We start from the raw sequence: 19,130 nt of genomic DNA on the forward strand, positions 1-19,130 counted from the left end.
GGAGGGAGGGAGGGAGGGAGGGAGGAAAGAAAGAAAGAAAGAAAGAAAGAAAGAAAGAAAGAAAGAAAGAAAGAAAGGAGGGAGGGAGGGAGGGAAGAAAGAAGGAAGGAAGGAAAGAAGGAAAGAAGGAAAGGAGAGAAAAAAGGGAATGATGTCTGAGAGGAAGAAAAGAAAGGAGGGGAGAAAAAGAGGGAAAGAAAGGAAGAAAAATAGCTTTAGTCCAGATGTGGGACACTGCACACCTGTAATCCCAGTACTCAAGAGGCTGATGCAGGAGAATCATGAGTTCAATGATAGCCTGGACTATCAAGCAAGATCTTGAAAATGAAACAAAAAAATAAATTAAAAAGGAAGGTGTTGTTCTTTTCTGAGCAGGGGGAGCATGAGGCCAGTGTATGGAGTGTATGTCCGTCTCTGCCAGACACCATAGAGCATCCTGGGTGTGAGAGTGAGCTGTCAATTGACCAGCCTGAGCTGCCCTGGTCAGGGAAGTCAGTTTCCAGCTGACTGGCCTTTTATAATCACCCATTCTGCCCAGTCCTAGGTCCCAGGACCCCCAGCATGAACACAGCCTGACCTCTGGGCTCCCAATCTCAGCTGTAGCCCCAGTTAGTTGTGCAGGCTCACCTCTGTTTCTCCAATTCATAGAGGCCCAACCTTCAGTATCTAAAAGAGCTCAAGGTCCAGGGTATTCTTGCAGAAGAATAATAAAAGTCCTGGCTGCTGCATGGACACTCTAGCCAGGCACACTGTGTGCAGACCTATCTGCTTCACCTTGTAGATACCAGTAGGCTATGAGCCCAAGCATAGTGTCCCCAGCTGGGTTGTGAATGAAGGCCTGGAAGGGCACCTGCCTCGTGTTAAATGACCAGTGAATGCCTGGTGGGTGGCTAGGGTACTGTGCATGTCCTATATTATTCCCCAAGCACTTGTTGTGAGAAGGTCGCCCAGGAGGAAGAGGCATGGACAAGTGAGTCTGGGCACCTAAGCAGTGCCAGGCATTTGAAAGAGGCCAGAGTTGCTGTATTAGGACCCAGCAGGGCATAGAGGTAAACACACCATTTTCACTAAGTGTGAGTGGCTGCTAACTAACCTTACTTAGACACTGAGTATGGTTATACTCAACCTAAGCAAAGAGCCATGGTAAGAGGACTGGGGGAACCACGGAGAGGCTGAGTCAGGGTCCCCTTCTCAGGGTTCCCACGGCTCTTGCCCTTCCTTCCTCCCTTGGATAGCAGGCGATCAGCAAAGGACCACCCATCCCAGATGTTCAGTCCCTCTTCTCTCTTGCCCTACAGGCCTCCTGGGAGTAGAGGTGAGCAGGCCCAGAACTGGTTCCCAAGATGCCAGGCCATGACAGGTGCTCCTTTTACCTGTATTACAAAAAAAAAAAAAAAAAAAAAAGTCAGAACTAGAAACGCAGCCATATGCTGCCACCTGCCAGTATTGAATCAGTGCTCTGGTCTGGGAGGCCCTTCATATGCCTTCCTGACCAGCTGTCTAAAACCAGGGACCCTGATGTCCATGCATGCTTCTCCTTTCTGGCCTTGCCTCAGTTTTCTATTCTGTGTCACTCAAGGACGAAGCAGGGCTCTGTCCAGACTCTCCCAGGGTTGGCCTAGCAGACATCCACTAAAGCTGGATGGAAGCTTGTCTCTGCTGCCTACCTCCCACCTTTGGCTGGTACATCTGGGCTCCCTGAGTCCATGAGAAGGAGGCTGGTAACCTAGGTTATATACCAACCAAGCTCAAACCTGAGAGTACCTCACAAGGCTGTGGAGGAAGCATCTGGATACCAGCAGAGCCTGACCTGTTCAAAAGAAGCATCTATATGCTTGGATGCGAAGCCTATGGTAAGATAAAGCCACCCTGAGCCCAGAGGCCCTGTTACTGTGGTGTGCGGCCTCAAACCTTGGGTTTAGGATGGTTCTCAGAGGGATCTGTTGGTCTTCAAGAGACTGAGGCTTGGTAGGATAGGGGTGTTCACTCTTTTAGACCCTGGGGTAGCTGGTCAAGGACATAAAAAGGAAGCTTTGCCTCCAAACTACCTCAGTGTCACTAGCACTGAAAAAAATGGCTCTAAACATGGATAGCAGAGCTTCAGGGCTCAGCAACCAGAGACAAAGAGATCTTTGTATTGCTGCCAAGGCCTCGCTGCCTTGGGTTAAGGCAGCTGAATGAGCCCCTTGGAGGCAGTCCTCCCTCTGCATGCCAAAGCCAAAGGCACAGACAATGGCCATTAGCATAGGTCCTTCCGAGCACCCCAGCCAAGCTGGCCATAGGATAAGGGACTTGACCTTCAGCTTAGAGGCCCTTCTTGGATACCCAGCTCAACACTCAAGGCTTTTGGCCCACCAGCACGCCACTGGACACCAGCACTCACTGTAGCTTGGTCTCTGCCTGAGATTGTGGGTCATAGGATCAAGTGTAAAAGGAGGCCTTAGAAGGAGGGTCATAGGGGTCAGGACTCAGACCCAAGCCAGTTTACCCTTACCTTTGAGCCTCCCACTGAACTCGGCTGTGGGAACAGAGATGGAATGGGGTGCCCTTAAACTCAGTGTACCCTACCCAGACCTGGAAGTGATACAGGGAGCCCAGCCCTGAAGAATGGAGGCCACAATATGTTGCTGGGATATCTCAGGCTCCCAAGCAAAAGCCAGTAGATTCCTTACTCTTGGTACTGAGGACAGCACAAGACCCAGCTGAGATGGGCCAGTTCTCTGTGACTAGCTATGTACAGGGCCTACGGTGGAAGTGGGCAGGGGGTAGCATCAACCCCATAGTTGATTCGGGGTGTCTGGAGAGCCTGAGGACAGCCAAGACAGTACATGACCTATGGGCCCTTCCAGTTTATAGCATGGGGTCTAGGACAGGGCTAGCAGAGACTCAGGGCACTCAGGTCTGTACTCTGTGAGATTTCCCATACCCAGCTAGACTCTTAGACCTGAGAAACCTACCTTCAAGACAGAGCGCTCCAGGGACATATGTCCTATAGATAAGGAGTGGTCCCGGTGGTCTTTCGGGGAGGGATGAGGGCCTGTGGCTTAGATAAAGGACGGGGTGGCAGACTGTGACAGCTGCCAAGTGACATGAGGGCGCAGAGGCATTAAACACATCCCATCCCTCAGGCCTGCCCACAAGGTACTTCAGACAAGCCAGAGGAAGTCTAGCTTGTTCAAGTCGGCCATTCCTGAAAGACCCTGACTGCTCTGACTGCTCCACTGACACTCTACCACATTGCCACTTGCCTACACACTCAATAGTCCCCCGCCCCACACCCCAGGCACTTGCGACTAAGGAGCTTGTGCCCGTGTGCAAGGTGTGTGAGTCCAGGGGGCGCCTCATGCTCTGCTATGTGGTCCAAGGCTGGCAGCCTGGCCGGCCCTACACCTGAGCTCCGCACTGAGAGCTGATGGGGCACAGTGGGTGGGAAGCTGAGACCCTGCCCTACTGCAGCTCTCTGTTCCACCCACTATGGGGGCTCTGGCTCCCCCATGGGTGGCAGCGGGACCATAGCAGACAGTGCCTGCTACAGCACCCATGTGGTTCCACTGTAGATGTTTCCAGGCCTGGAAGGGAAACTAGTGAGGTGTAGAACAGAGAGAGGTGGCAGGCGACCTAAGGATGTCAAGGTGTATACTCAGGGTAAAGGACAAAAGAGGGGCATCCCCAGGCCAGGCCCAGCGTGCACTCACACTCTCCCATATCTTCTGCCTTTTATTGCCTAACCACCCAGGACATTTATTGACACCTGCGGCCTGGGCCTAGCACATTCCCTCTGAGGCCGCAACCTATCGAGAGGGGTGAAGAGGAGCAATGCCCTCAGAGTACTTCCCTACCCTGTCCACAGGCTTGATCAGCCTCAGTTTTCTCATTTTGTGAAGTGGATAGACCCTGTTCCTGTTCCCGTGCAGGCTGTAACTCCCCAACCAGCTTGTGGGGCCAGTCTGGAGCTGGTTTGTGGAGAAAGCTGGCCCAGGCCTGTTCAGACTTATCCCCAATCCTGACAACATAACTCCTTCCCTGGGCTGAAGCCAGCCCAGCACCCACTTCCTGATGGGGTATACCTTCCCCAGCCCATCATGGAGGCTGAAACCAGGATTAGAGGCCAAGCAGAGTGGAGCCAGGGGTGACGATAAGCATGCTGGTTTCAGGGTCCCCCACCCAGGGCTTCAGTGAGTGGCTGGCAACCACTCCTGATGCTTACAGGGTGGCCAAACCTTGCCTTCCGACGTAATCCTCTTCCATCCAGAGACGCCAAGAGCTAGCTCCAGAGGGGTCTGCAACTGCCTTTCTTCTTCAGTTTCCTCAATTGTCACGAGGCTGGCGGCTGCACCAAGCCCCTGGCACAGGCTCAGTACAGCACCTGCCTTGTCAGGCTCTGGAGAACCACTGGCTACTTGACAACAATCCTCTGAGGAGCTGGGGCAAGAACGATGTCCTAGTGTGAGTGGCCCAGAGAGGAGTGTCCCTCTGGTCACATAAAAATTGCGCCAGCCTGGGCTTGGACACTTGCCCTGCCTTCTACTAAGAAGATAAATTCTATCTCTCCATCAGTGCTGTGGGGCACAAAGAGGCTTTGTGCAGCCTCTGAGTGACACGGCACCCAAATGCAGGATGAGGTACCAGGGATCCTTTCTCAGAGCCTCTTCTTTCTCCAGCACCGAATTATCTTGTTACAGAGGGCAGGTGCATGGTGGTCACAGAGGCTTTCTACTCTTCATACCTGGGGTGGGGGTGGGGCATGCAGCGGCTGGGAAGCCATACAGGCTAGGAATGACCTCATGCAGCTCACCCTCGGAGAACATGGGGGTGAACCTGAATATCCCGCACCACCTTAGAATGTTCATCATCTGGGACATTTTTTGTGATTTCAAGAGTCTCTCAGTCACTGAAGCAACAAAAGTATGCACAGTCATACACAGGCACACACACCATCACACACACAGTCATACACAGGCACACACACAATCTATAACACGTAGTTACATACACTCCTGCACAACAGGCACACAAATATAATTACAAAGTTATGCACAGACACACATGTATACACACACTCATGCATGGGCACATAATTACACAGCCACAGTCTCTCTCACACACACAACTGGCACACGTATACAATTATACACAATCATATGTGCAAATACATGCACTCTCACACACAATCGTGCATACACACATATCACATGTGCACACAAATGGCCCCACACAAATGCACACACACTGGTTCTCACTGAGACCTGCCTGTCTCGTGGTTTTTTTCCTGTATTTTTATAATTTGCACCCTGCTTCCCAGAACAGAACCATGCCTTCAGTATTTGTTCAGCCGTCCATTCCCTCCATCAGTAACTAACTATCCGCAGCCTTGCTCATTCCAGGGACACTGCTGGAACCGCTGAGCTCAGCCCTACCTTGCCCTGTGTGGTCTATGGAGGCCACACGACACACTTCATGAGATCCACACACAGAATCGGCACTCAGTCACTACATAAATCCCCTTCTTAACTTCTAAATGTTAAACAGGCGTCTGCAGTGTGCCTTGTCCCATCACAGAGGGCCCTGCTGCAGATATGGCAGTTCCATTATTCAACATGTTAGCATGGTGTGATCTTTTCTAATGAGTTAGTTATTCATTTATTTTACGTACATTAATGTTTTGTCTGCATGTATGTCTGCGTGAGGGTGTCAGATCCCCTGGAACTGGAATTATAGATAATTATGAGCTGCCATGTGGATGCTGGGAATTGAACCAAGGACCTCTGGAAGAACAGCCTGTGCTCTTAACCTCTGAGCCATCTCTCCAGCCCATAGTGTGATGTTTTTATGCCACTGTGTGCAGAAACGTGGCTTCTTGGAACCATTCCTGTGTGTGCTGCCTTAAGCCTGCAATGAAGATGAGAAGACCACAGCAGGAAGGAAGGCCCAAGCTGTGTCTAACACTGACAACACATTGCCTGTCTGACTTTGTAGCTTCTTATAGAACACTGCCTTTTCCAGACCTCACTGGGGACTAAGTACCTAGTTATGGGTCTGGGTGGGCCTCCCACATTTAACTGTGCACCAGGACTCTCCCATACCCAGGAAGGGCTGCAGCATGATGCCAGAGGATAAAGCCCAAATCCAAGAGCATCTCTGTGTCTGGCTCAGGCAGGGCTCCCACATCGCCCCAACCCTAGGATGTCCTGACTCTAGTCACAGTTGCACTAGAGAATGGTGCTCAGGCTGAATCATCCTGCCTTCTCCAAGTCCTTAAGGCACTTCTCAGATGTTCTGACCTTTTAAAAACAGTGCTAAACACAAACCCTCCACTCTACCTGTCTCAAGAGCACAGTTCAGAGCATGAAACAACTGCAACGCTGGGCAGCTCAACCATGGAATGAGTACCCAGGTATGTTAATGTCTGGTCATGTGGCCTGGCAAGGTTATGCAGTTCAGTCTCCATGTCCTGTGTCCAATAATCAGACACTCTGTTATTGTCCCCAGTTGCCATAACAAAATGCCACAAAGCGGGAGGCTTAGGGCCATGGAAAGAGCTTCTCTTCCTCATCTGAGGGTGAGGTGTGGCAGAGCCTCCAGGCTCCGAGACAGGAGTGGCTCTGGGCAGGAGCCTTCCTGTCTCTTACTGATGCTGGTGCCTATAAGTCCTCCAGGGCCATGACGGCATCACTCCAACTGCTGCTTCTTTTCCTTCTGGGTGCCCTCTTCTTGTAAAGACACCTGGCACTGGATTGAGAGTGATGGTGAACCTAGTACAACCTCAACTCAAGACCTCTCAGCTCCCTCAGCCCAAACCTCAGGCCCAACTAAAGCTACAGTGTAAGATGCTGTACGAATTTGGGAGGTTCCTCCTCTCACTGCTGGACCAGTCCCTCAGCAATTAGCTGTGAAGACACCAGTCTCTGTAGGTTTATCACCTGATGGGCAGGTTAGTAAGCAGCTTCCCTTACGAGCCCTGCTTCCTCAGTGGATATTATTGAGCAGGTATGCCAAGACGTGCCTGGGTGGAGCAAGCAGCACAGGATTGTGGTGAACTCCTACTTCATGGCCCAGAGCTGAACCCAAACTGCCCTGGGGCCTCCTCTAAAGCACCATCACAATCAAAGAGGTCCATGGGCATCTAACAGCAGGCCAAGGCTTGTCAGCTGCCAAATATGGCCACAGGACAAAGCCAGAGGCCCCTAAGGAATCTCTGGCTTCACCTTGGGCAGGGGGCAGTTGATGAGACCCATCACTGGCCAACTGTGACAATCCTCATAGTGGTTCACTGGCATTCCCAAGGGCATTATACATTCCAGCATCCATGCCCTGGGCACTTCCCAATTGTGATAGCTGGAGCCTGCTGTCTAACCTCAGGTGAAGGACCAAGAGGCTGCTGACCAAGTGTCAGCTTTTGGAACAGCTTCTGCTGGTTGATTTTTGTCGACCTGAAACAAACCTAGACACACATGGAAGAAAGAGTCTTTTTTGTTGTTGTTTTTCAAGATAGGGTTTCTGTGTGTAACAGTCCTGGCTGTCCTGGAACTCTGTAGACCAGGCTGGCTTCTCCCTCCTAAGTGCTGGAATTAAAGGCCCAGCCTGAAGATAAACTCTTAATAGGGAAAATGCCTTCTTAAGATTGGCCTGTAGGCAAGCCTGTTGGGGCATTATCTTTATTAATGATTGATGTGGGAGGGCCCAGCTCACTGCGGGTGGTGCCACCCCTGGGCAGTTGCTCCCGGATGGATGAGGAAGCAGTGTCTGACTAAGCTGTGGGGAGCAAGCCAGTAAGCAGTGCAGCACATTCTATGCCCTCACCAGTTCCTGCCTTATATTCGTGCCTTGACTTCCTTGGATGATGGAAGATGTAACAAGCCGTAAGATGAAATAAACCCTTTCCTTCCAAAGATGCTTTAGGCCATGGTGTTTTATCACAGCGGCAGAAACTCTAAGACAAGGGCCCAAGGGTGAGAGAGGGAGCATAGTGGGGAGGAAAACCTCAGCCCTCTGGGGAGAAACCCAGGAGCCTTTCTGAAGTTAGGTCCCAGGCTCCCCAAGAGTAGACACCTCCTTCTCTGGACCTTAGTCACACTTAAGGAGCTCTTTGTCTCAATGTTACAACAGCCACAGTTGTTGTAACTGTCACCACCCCCACTCCAGGATGGAGGCAGAAGCAAGGAAGATCAGGTATTCTAAACACCTTTTAAATTTATTTTTTTAATGTATGTGTGTGTGTGTATGTATGTGTGTGTTATGTGTGTAGATTATGTGTGTGCATGTGTGTATATGTGTGTATTTGTGTGTGTAATGTGTATGTATGTATGTATGTATGTATGTATGTATGCCCATGTGTGTACATGTATATGTGTGTGTGTGTACACTTGTGGAGGTCAGAGACCAAGTTGGTTTTCTTCTCCCACCATGTGGTTCCTGGGGTTCAGACTCAGGTTGCTGAACTTAGCTCTAGGCTCTTTACCTGCTAAGCTTTCTCACTGGCCTGAGGCCAGGTCTTCTGCATGGGTCAGGGTACAACAATGAGTACCTGAGCAGTCAGTCCACTGCTTAGCTCTTTGCCTGCCTTCACTTTAAAGGCAGCAGTTTCCCAGCCACCTTGGAAGCCCTATGGTGCTCAGCCACACTGTGTGCCTGAGGTCTGTGCTCAGGCTCCACTGCCACACTCCTGCTGGGAGAAGGCAGTGTTGCCGCTCTGAGGGGAAAGGCTTCCCGAGTGGAAGTGTTGCTGCTCTGAAAAGAAATGTGTCCTAGCAGTTGGGAACCAAGGAATACCACAGTCACACCACACAACAAACTCACAGAAGAGATTTATTGGAAGAGACAAAAGAAGGTGGCTGTCTCTGCTTGGGTGAGAGACAGCATCGGACTTAACAGGAGACAGGCTTTATATAGGGTTTCTTGAGGACAGAGTTTTCCAGGCATGAGATTTCCAGGGTGGGGATTGGTGGGATTTTGAGCTCGGTTTTTGAGCTCAGGGATTGGTGGGGTTTTGAACCTGGAAGTGAGGCTGTGCCTTTTGCCCTGCAGGCAGGCCTCTGAACATTTCCAGTAGGAAAGCCTCCAGAAGCCCGCCCTTCCGAGTGAGCGTAGTTGCAGCAGGCCCCTTTCATTCTTCAACCCTGTGTCTAACCACCAGCTACCTTCTGCTTAGAATCATGGGCCATAGCATCTACTTCCGACGGCTTGGGACTTCCCTAAGGACCAAATGAAGATGCAGTATATCTATAGGTGTTGTGAGGTATACCTGCCATCTCAGTGCTCAGGAGGCTGAGGGGGGGAAAATTGTAGTTCAAGGCCAGTGTGGCCTATACAATAAGTTTGTCTCAACAGCAACTACAAAATTCAAAGGGCCTCCCAAGGCCTAGGAAGTACCATGTGACGGTCACTTTGCTTGCCACTTACTACTCTGCCTGGCAGCCCTGCTCAACCTTTTCTGTTTCTTAGAAGCCCCAAAACCTTCCTGCCAGAGCTGCTTCCTTTAGGGGCAAGACTCACTGTTGGGATCAGTAAGCAGGCACTTCTATGGCCAGCCCCATAGACCGGTTATCAGGCATTTGTGAAGACACCCTGACCACCTGGAATTACCTGCGCATGCCCTTGGTCACCCTATAAGAGAACTGGAGCCCTTCCCTTCCTCTCTCTTCCTCTCTCTCTCCCTCTCTCTCTTCCTTTCTCTGTTCCTTACTCTCTTACTCTTTCTCTGCTCCCCTCTCCCCCCTTCCCCTAATAAACCTCCCACGTGGAACCGATCTCGTGGTGTGATTTGTGAACCCGCGTGTAACCTTCACATTCGCACGTTTCCTAAAACTCACCCCTCTTCAGGTCTCTCAGCTCCCCTTTTTGTTTGTTTGTGTTTTTGTTTTTCAAGACAGGGTTTCTCTGTGTAGCCCTAGCTTTCCTGGAACAAGCTCCGTATATCAGGCTGGCCTCGAACTCCAGCCTGCTTCTGCCTCTAAAGTGCTGATTAAAGGGTGCTCCACTGCACCGGGGATGGGGGTGGGCTGTCCCTGTCGCTTTAATGCAGGTGCAGCTGTGGGCTTTTGAGAGTGTCTCTCACCTGGAGTCAGGAGCTGCCGAGCTAAGTACACAGCAGAATCCCCAAATCCCTGACCACCTAGCTGGAGACGGAGAACAAGAGGCCTCCTCTCAGTCAACAAGGGGCTGATCAGGGGAGCCCTTGCCCACCCAGGGTTCCCTTCCTGCCCTGCCACTCCATGGCTCCAGGGATCTGGGGGACAGTCCCACCCGACCAGAGGAAATCCTTGAATTTTCCGAGGGTGAATGGAAGCAAACCTTCTTGTTTATTTCCTGGTGAATTGTAGAGGGTGGGAAAGTGTCTGGGGGCTGGCTTTAACTCTTTCTCCCCTGGATTTAATTGTCCCCTTTCCGGCCAGGCTCCTCCAAGCTCCTGGCGCCTGGCTTTCCTGAGACTTGGGGTTGGGGGAAGGGTTATGTGAAAAAAAACACAACAAAAAAACAAAGTTCAGCAATAAATAAGTCCCTGGCGTGTAGAGTCTGGGAACCAGGAAACGCTTCCCCGGGCCCGGCTGGAGTGGGATGCAAAGCTGGGGGCTGGGCGCACACACCTGACCAGGAGCCAGGCCTGGTGAGGCTGGGGGAGGTGGAAACGTTGGCTCCCGCCTTTGCTGCAAAGCTGAGACACCCCACCCCCGTCTCACCCACCCTGCGGTGCAGAGTAAACTCACAGGCGCGCTGGGGTTCTGGGATGTTCAGTTCTGGCAGGGGGGCCAGGCAGCCACGGCAAGCTTTTCCCATTACCTCACCGGAAGGGCTGAGCCGAGGCTCTCAGTGGGTTATGGATCTGGCCTGAGCCACCCCTGCAGATGTGTACCCCAAGTCCGGAGTCTTGAGGTCTCCTTCCAGCTGGGAGCAGTTTGGGAATGGGTGGGTAGTAAATCCACTGACACCCCAGATGCAGCCCCAAGGTACTAAGGTCTTCGTTGTGCCCACCTGTGGTGGAGCCTCCCTGCTGGGAACTGAAGCCTCATCCTATCACCCAGGACTATGTGGTCTTCTGAAACCCTTCTCTCTGCATAGAAATGGGTGAACTCCTGGGCCCAGTTGTAGGGTACTTCCTTTTGCATGCATGGCACCCTGGGCTTGATTCCTCAGCACTATAATTCCCCCATTTAGAAATCAGTGGCTTATATTTGTATTCCCCAGCACTTGGAGAATTGAAGCATGGGGGCTGCTTTGAGGTCAAAGCTAGCCTAGGATGTAGAGTTAAGATACTGACAACAATAAAACTAAACCTACCAGACAAAGAGCTGGCCCTTGGCACCCTCCACCCCCAACTACCTTAGCATCAACACCTGATCTGAACTTCTCAGGGGTGGCTTTGGCCTGCTCATGCAGCTCTCTGAGTCATGTCATGCTTCCCCAAACCCCCAAAACACACACACACACACACACACACACACACACTCTAGCCTGGGATGTACGCGGAAATGTGATCTGTATGACCGGCAGGCCAGCCCCGCCCTCTGCACACCAGTTCTCACAGCCCCTGAAGCAGGACCCAGGCTCCCACATGGCTGCTTCCCTCAGCAGATGCTCCTCCGCCCCCAGCTTGCTACAAACATCAACCAGATGTTGGGACTGTTGCCCACGGAGTGTGTGAGTGTGTGTGTGTGTGTGTGTGTGTGTGTGTGTGTGTGTGTGTGTAAATGGTTCCTCTGGGGAGCCCAGCCTGGAATAAGTAGGACCTGAGCACACAGCTGAGACCACCAGAACTAGGGTGATGCAAGTCCTCCTTGTGGCACAAATAGGGAGACCAAGAATGGGGAGACCATCCAGTTAACCTGCCTGAAAGAAGGAATCCAGGTTTTGCAACTTTGCCAAGCCCTTCCCTTTCGCACTAAATTCAGGGTTCTCGTGGTCTCCTTGTATACACAAGTGTGACAAAACTTTTCCTGAGGAGACATAACACACACGTCTGCTCACCCCAGATAGGGAACCCATGACAGACCAAATTAGGAAGAGCATCAAGGTCCAACCTGGTGAACCAATGAGCTTTGTTAGGGTTACTTAGAGGAGTGAAATGGCTCAAAGGCAGCTGCATCACCAAGTCCCACCCCAGCCCAGGTGACCGCTCACAAAAGGTGGGGAACCTGGGGCACACTGCACAGCCTGTAGCTTGACAGCTTGGAGAGTGTCTTTTCCAAATGACTCTGGTCTAAATCTCTTCCAACCAGCTTGGTTTCTTCCTTCCTTCCTTCCTTCCTTCCTTCCTTCCTTCCTTCCTTCCTTCCTTCTCCTCCTCCTCTTCTTCTTTCCAACATATTATTTTTATTGATCACTTAAGAATTTTACATCATGCACCCCGATCACAATCACTTTCCAGTCCTCCCAAGTCTGCTACTCCACCCTTGTGACCTCTCTCCTTGGCCCCCTCAAAAAAGAAGAAAGAAAAAAAGTTCAATTTGTGTTGCCCATATACTCACTGGAGGCTGGAGCATGGCCAAATTCCCAGTGGCTAGTTCCTTGCAGAAAACTGAGTCCTTCCCCAGTTACATACTCACCAAAAGCCACCAGTGTGGAAAGCTACACTTCAGCATCCTTATCACAATTTTTAGGAGTTCTCTTTGATGGCTTCTTGTCTAGGCTGTTACTTTTGGGGTAGATGGGGTGGAAAGGGGGTGTCACAGAAGCCCTTTTTTTCAACTGTGAGTCTTCCATCATTGATACCACAGCGAAAGTAGCTTCCTTGCCCTTTACAGCCACTGGTCATGGACTTCCAGACAGTTTCTGGGAACAACACAGGCGAAGGACATCAACATAGTTTCTAGGGCAATATGGGCCATGGACACCAATATGGTCCCCAGTAGCAATCCTGTCCGTGGACATCAGCTTTAGGCAGCAGCACAGACCACAGACATCCACATGGCCTTCAGTACCAATGCTTAGTTGGTTTTCTTTGTGTATTTTCATGTACATTTGGTGTTTGGTCTTCATGTATGTCTGAGTGATGGAGTTGGATCCACTGGAACTTGAGTTACAGATAGTTGTGAGCTGCCTGTAACTGGAAATTGGACCCAGTTCCTCATGAAGAGCAGTTGATGCTCCCAACTGCTGGTCCATCTCCCCAGCCCCTCTAGGTTGGTTTTCTAATGGCAAACAATTATATCTAAAATTTTTAAGATTCATATAAATTATAACAATCTAAAAATAATTCAAAGTGCATCCAAGTGTATGAAACATTAAATAAATTATAAAGGTCTAAGAAAATAATTTAAAATATATAAATACAAGATAGAAAGATGTTAACAATCATCCTGAGTGAGGTATCCCAGAAGCAGAAAGACACACATGGTATATACTCACTTATAAGTGGATACTAGACCTAAAAGACAGGATAAACATACTAAAATCTGTACACCCAAAGAAGCTAAACAAAAAAGAGGACTCAGGGTAAGGTGATCAATCCTCACTTAGAAAGACAAATGGGATGGACATTGGAGTAGGAGAAAACAAGAAACAGGACAAGAGCCTACAACAGAGGGCCTCTGAAAGACTCTATCTAGCAGTGTATCAAAGCAGATGCTGAGACTCATAACCAAACCTTGGGCAGAGTGCAGGGAATCATATATATATATAAGGGGGAGTTATTAAGACCTGGAGAGGACAGGAGCTCTATAAGGACCAAATATATCTAGGTACAGGGGTCTTTCCTGAGACTGTTTATCCAACCAAGGACCATATTTGGATATAACCTAGAATCCTTGCTCAGACATAGCCCATGGCAGCTCAGTATCCAAGTGGATTCTCTAGTAAGGGGAACAGGGACTGTCTCTGACATGAACTCAGTGACAGGCTCTTTGACACCCCCCCCCAAGGGAGGAACAGCCTTGCTAGGCCACAGAGGAGGACATTGCAGCCAGTCCTGATAAGCTAGGGTCAGATGGAAGGGGAGGAGGAATGCCCATATTAGTGGACTTAGAGAGGGGAAGGGAGGAGATGAAGGAGGGAGGGTGGGATTGGGAGGGAATGAGAGAAAGGGCTACAGCTGGGATACAAGGGGAATAAACTGTAAATAATATAAAAAAAATAAAAAAGAAAATTAACACTAAAAAAAGAAAGATGTTTACAATAATTTAACATGAGAGACATTTCAGAATTATTTCCCCCTTTATGCTATTGTTATATTAAGATTTCAAAAATGCAAAATTTAAAAATTAATCAATGGAGTTCTGATAAGCTGGTAAATCACTGAGTACTATTATCAGTCACAAGTTCAAGATTTTAAATTTCCTCTGGCTATCTTCTAACTATAAACTTAAGATGCTTCTCATCACACTAAAACACCTCTGTCCAATTTATACATTCAGCCCTCCATATAGAGAAAAGAATTTTCAAGTTTTTTTTTTTAACCTAAGGCCATAGTTTTTACTGCGATTCCAAGGTATGAGTCGACTACAGCTATTTTACAGACATGTGTTAGCTGCTTTTTCTACAGTGTGGATGTCAGTACAGATTACAAACAGTGGTAATGCTAATATATTAAAACTTTTATCTCTTTTTGTTAGCTAAAAAAAATTATGTAAGCTTCAGGGAGTCAAAGGAGTCATAAAATTTGAATCCACCTCTCATAGTTCAAGTGGACTCCTGATAAGTACTCCTGTTAATCAACATCCTGAGTTTCCCCACCTGCCTATTCCTGAGGGTGGGACCTTCCCCTCTCCCATCTTGGAATTCCTCCTCTTCCCCAACTACTAGGACCATGAACTTGACAGTTCCAAGATTTTCCTTTAACTTTCTTAGCTTTAATTTCTGCCACTAGTCTATACCTGTCCCAGCAGATTTTCACTCAGCTGGTAGACACCGTCCAGGAATCAGCTACAGACTACAAACTGCTCCAAAAGCGATCTACACCACACCAGCTCCAGGTAGCTCTACAAAACTGGAGAGCCCTGGACTTGGTGAAAGCTGATGTAAACCAGTCCAGTTAACATGATTGTTCTCTGTCTCTTTAGCTGGGTCAGCAAACCAGATGCTTCTGATGAATGCCCTTTGGCCTGAATCCCCTCCTAGCCTCTAACTAACATTCCAGTCTTCCTGGACCCTGATAATGACATTCTAATTTCAGCTGGGAAGCAGTTACCTCAATAAAAGGTTGAAATGTTAATTCAAAGGGGACAAAATGGCTACCTATTCTGCCTACTGACACACCAGGAAAGGTACCTCTTAAACAAACAAGCAAGTAAGAAACAAAAGGACCCTATCAAGAATTTAACAGGGCCATATAAGACTTGGGGGGAATGATAAACCAGCCTGCCTCATTCTTTGGCTTGAAAACCATATTATAGCAAAGACAAGCGAGGCTCATTTATGAGTAAATCTTTGTTTCTGAAGGATTGGGCTATGACCCACTTGTCGTTGTAACTACAAATGGTTCTGTACTGATTGCCTGTTCCAAGAAACAGCAACCATGTCTTTGTTCCAAACGGTTGCTATTGCCACCTTGTTATGAACACCTTGCACTATGCCTTTATTTCAGGAAGTTGTTATGACCAACTTGTTATGCACATGTTCTGTACCCCATCTATTTGCCTGCCAAATCCCCCATTTGGAAATCCCCACTACTCCTGAGCTTTTATAGGGGGTGGTGCTAGTGAATCTTGTCAGTTTCAGAGAATTCCTGGAGATACTCAGCTTACCTTCCTGTTTAAAGTTCTTCCTTGCAGGACAAAATTTTTTAGTCTGGGAGGAAAACTGTTAACAACAAGGGTCTGTGCTTCTGGGTATTATCAGCATGGTGAGTCCCCAAAGACACTCTTGTGACTCACACAGGCCCAACCTGGTGAGGGTTATAGCTCCATACTGCATAGATGGATGAACAGACCAACAGATTTGATTTTGACTAGGAAGAGCAGGAAGAAGTAGGAAAAGGGACTCAGGGACCATGAAGACGACTGGTAGCCCCCGACACTCTCCCCAGGAATATTCCTAGGAATCTTGTTTCCTACTTCTCCGTTCACTCAATGAGGAGGGCAGGGTCTGACAGGTCCACGTTTTGGTCCCACAGTTGGACCAAGGCAGCAAACTGGAATATTCACTCTTAGTCATACAAGGGATTCTAGAGAAGGCTTTAGCTTGTGGGGAAGAAAAGTGGCCTCTATCAAATGCCACTATTGGCCCCTAGAGGACAGGGCAATGTTCATAGGTGCAAATGGGGAAAGGGGCAGAGACCAGGGCCAGGGATGGGTATCCAATCAGCATCTGGACAGGCCTGGCCCTATCCTCCTCCCTCCCCCTAGAGTGTTGTGACCTTACAGTTTGATTGCCCTTTCTGGGCCTGTGTCAGTTTTCCATCCTATGCATAAGTCTATGGACATGGGGTGTCTTAGTTCCCTATAGGGTCCCAGGGGACGTGAGGCACAGGGGCTGGCTGGCCAGTGAGCAGCTGGCAGGCCGTGGGAAGCAGTCTTGAGGTGGAAGGAAGGCTGGCTCCAGACAACCCAGGACAAGGGTGACTGCAGGGACAGCCCCTGGGAGCTGCTTATTGTGAGCTGACAGCTTGGGAGATGGAGGAAGTAGGGTAGGGGTGGGGCCTACAGATCGCAGGCAGTAGGAGGAGAATGGAGTGGCAGGTGGGCGGGAATAGCTGTCCCTGGAGACAAGCTCCTGTGGCCTATAGCAGCTGACAGGGCAGCTGACCGGGAAATGTCTGTCAGGACAGCAGAGTTGAGGTCTTATCATGTGCTGTCCATTTGTGGCGTTTCATTGCCTTAGCAAGAAGCTTCCATCTACGGGTCCTGACAAGCCTGGGATGAAGTCCTAGGGCCTTAGGTGACCCCTCCAAGAAGCTACTGTTCATACCATAGGGCACAGAGCAACAGAACACCTGTGTCCATAACCCTGTTTTGTCATATCTCCTTGGAAAATCCAGTGCCGCTCTGCATGTGCTGTGTGGCAGACTGGGAGCAGGGGTCTTAAAACAGCAGAAATTAACCCCCCCCACATACACCAGAAAGGTTCGAGGCCAGGTGAGGTCAGGTCAGGTGCCCCAGGGCTAACAATTCACACTCTGCCTTCCATCAGTACTTGTCTCTAAGACATGGTCTATCCTGTGACAAAAATCCTTAACTGATCACATCTGAAGTCCTTTTAACCAGATAAGGTCCCAGTCCTGAGAATTTGCCCCCTACAAATACAGACCTTAGCCCAATACCAGGGCCTAATGAGAACCAGCCCTCTTCATACTGCCTCTGGTCCTTGCTTAGGGGTTTCTTTGTGTGCTTGCTTTCTGGAATGCAGGTGTACTCCTTTAGATGGGACAGTTGGTGCTCCTGCCTACCTGGCAGTTGCAGGCCTCTCTCTGGGTCCTGGCAAGTCACATCCCTGTCCCTCATGGGTGTCCTGCCTTCTTGCCATGGACTTAGGAGACTCTGTTCCTGAAAGCCAAGAGCAGATCTGTGGGTAGCAGTAGCTGTGGGCTGAGCCCAGCATGGGCATAGAAAGAAGACACCTCCTGTGGGTCCAAGAGCCTGGGAAGCCCGTGGCAGGCATGGTCCCCAACCCCAGGTCCCAGCCAGGGCTGGGCTAGGGTTTCCCAAACTGGTGCCACCGCCAGGCTGGGGCCTCCCTGGCATGTCCAGCCTGTGGCTGGCTCCCAGGACGCTGCAGAAATGTCCTTTTGTTGACTGAACAAAGCAGCTTTGAGCTGGGCCCTTATCGCAGGCTGTAGTGAGATGGGACACCATAGATCCGGGCAGGAGCTGGCTGGCCAGCCTGGACAGGCATCCCCCAAGCCTGGGGAGGCATAGAAAGCCTGTGGAGGGTTGGGGGAGGGATAGGTGAGTGCCACCTGAACTCAGGAAACAAGGCACAGACATACAGCAGGCACAGGTGCCAGACTCTAGCACACAGGTAAACAGGCAAGTTTTCCTCGCTGCACCAGGATGCTAATCAAGGCCCTTCCCTCGCCTCGTCCCCCGTGGATCTGGTGCTGCTCACCCTGTGCCCATGCCTGGATCATCCTACAGATAAAGCTGATGGCTCTAGGCACCAAAACCTTGTGCTGCCAGGCCAGGATCGCCTCAAGGTGCCACACTGGACAGTGTCCCTCTACTCTACCTCCTGCCTTGGCCAGCCTGTAGGGCTCTGAGCAAGCTCCTCTCTCTTGCCTTCCTCTTTTTATTTCATGAGCCAAGTAGGTCAGGAACCATATGCTGAATGAATGAGTGAATAAATGAGGACTAACATGCACAACTTACCTAACCTTCTAAGCCCAGTTCTGCATAAACAAGGTATATTGCTCTACACCTGTGATCTTAGCCCTTAGGACGTGGAGACAGCAGTGTCAGAAGTTCAAGATCAGTTCAACTCTATCTTGGGATACATGAGATACTGTCTCAAAAAGAAAAAATAAGATAAAATAAAAAGAGGAGCTTTGATATGGCTTTTCAGATGAGGACCCCTGCCAAGCCTCATGACCTGAGTTTAATGTCTAGAATTCATATGGCAGGAAAAAAATGACTTCTGAAAGTTGTCTTCTGATCCAAACACACACAATAAATAAATATTAAAGGAAAGAAAACTGGAAAAAAAAAAGAGAAAAAAGCAAATAAAGAATGAGTAAGGGAGAGGAAAAGAGGCCACAGCCACAGCCCTCCAATCTCAGGAAGGGAAATGGTGTGTCCCAGACCCCAGATTGAATAGAGGAATGCTTCTAGATGTATGGAGGCCAGATAAAGTTCTTGGCAGACTTGCCCTGTCTGCCCTGGGAGGCTCTTGCTCTCCTGGAGGCTGGGTGGATTCTGTGCAGATGGCTCCATGAGTGGGCAAGGCACAGATGTCAAGATCCATTGCAGGCCTGTCAGTGTGCAGCAATGAATAGATACCCCACTGACCGTGCTGCAGGCCGGACTGGCCCTCGGCAGCTGCTGAAGTTGGAAGAGGGTCCCATGGTTCCTGCCTTACCTTTACCCAGCCCCTGAGCACTGGCTTCATCCTTACTTGGGTCCTCGCCTGGTGCCCAGGGACACTAGAAGTCCACTAGAAGTCCCACTTTGAGGACCCCTCCTCGCCTCTGCAGCTGGTACTTAGCCAGGACAGTCTGTCTTTCCTTTGTCCCTTGGGTTCCCCCACTTCAGCCTCCAGCAACCTTTCTG

General features: G+C 49.8%; 1 pseudogene; it reads right to left on the reverse strand.

Moving 5' to 3' along the window:
* LOC129671125 (60S ribosomal protein L9-like) overlaps positions 1-18,925 on the reverse strand; it is a 41,033-nt pseudogene extending 22,108 nt beyond the window's left edge.
* Positions 18,926-19,130: the final 205 nt, after the last annotated feature.

This window comes from Psammomys obesus, unplaced genomic scaffold, assembly GCF_907164565.1.
Source record: "Psammomys obesus unplaced genomic scaffold, mPsaObe1.curated_primary_1811, whole genome shotgun sequence".
Lineage (NCBI taxonomy): Eukaryota > Metazoa > Chordata > Mammalia > Rodentia > Muridae > Psammomys > Psammomys obesus.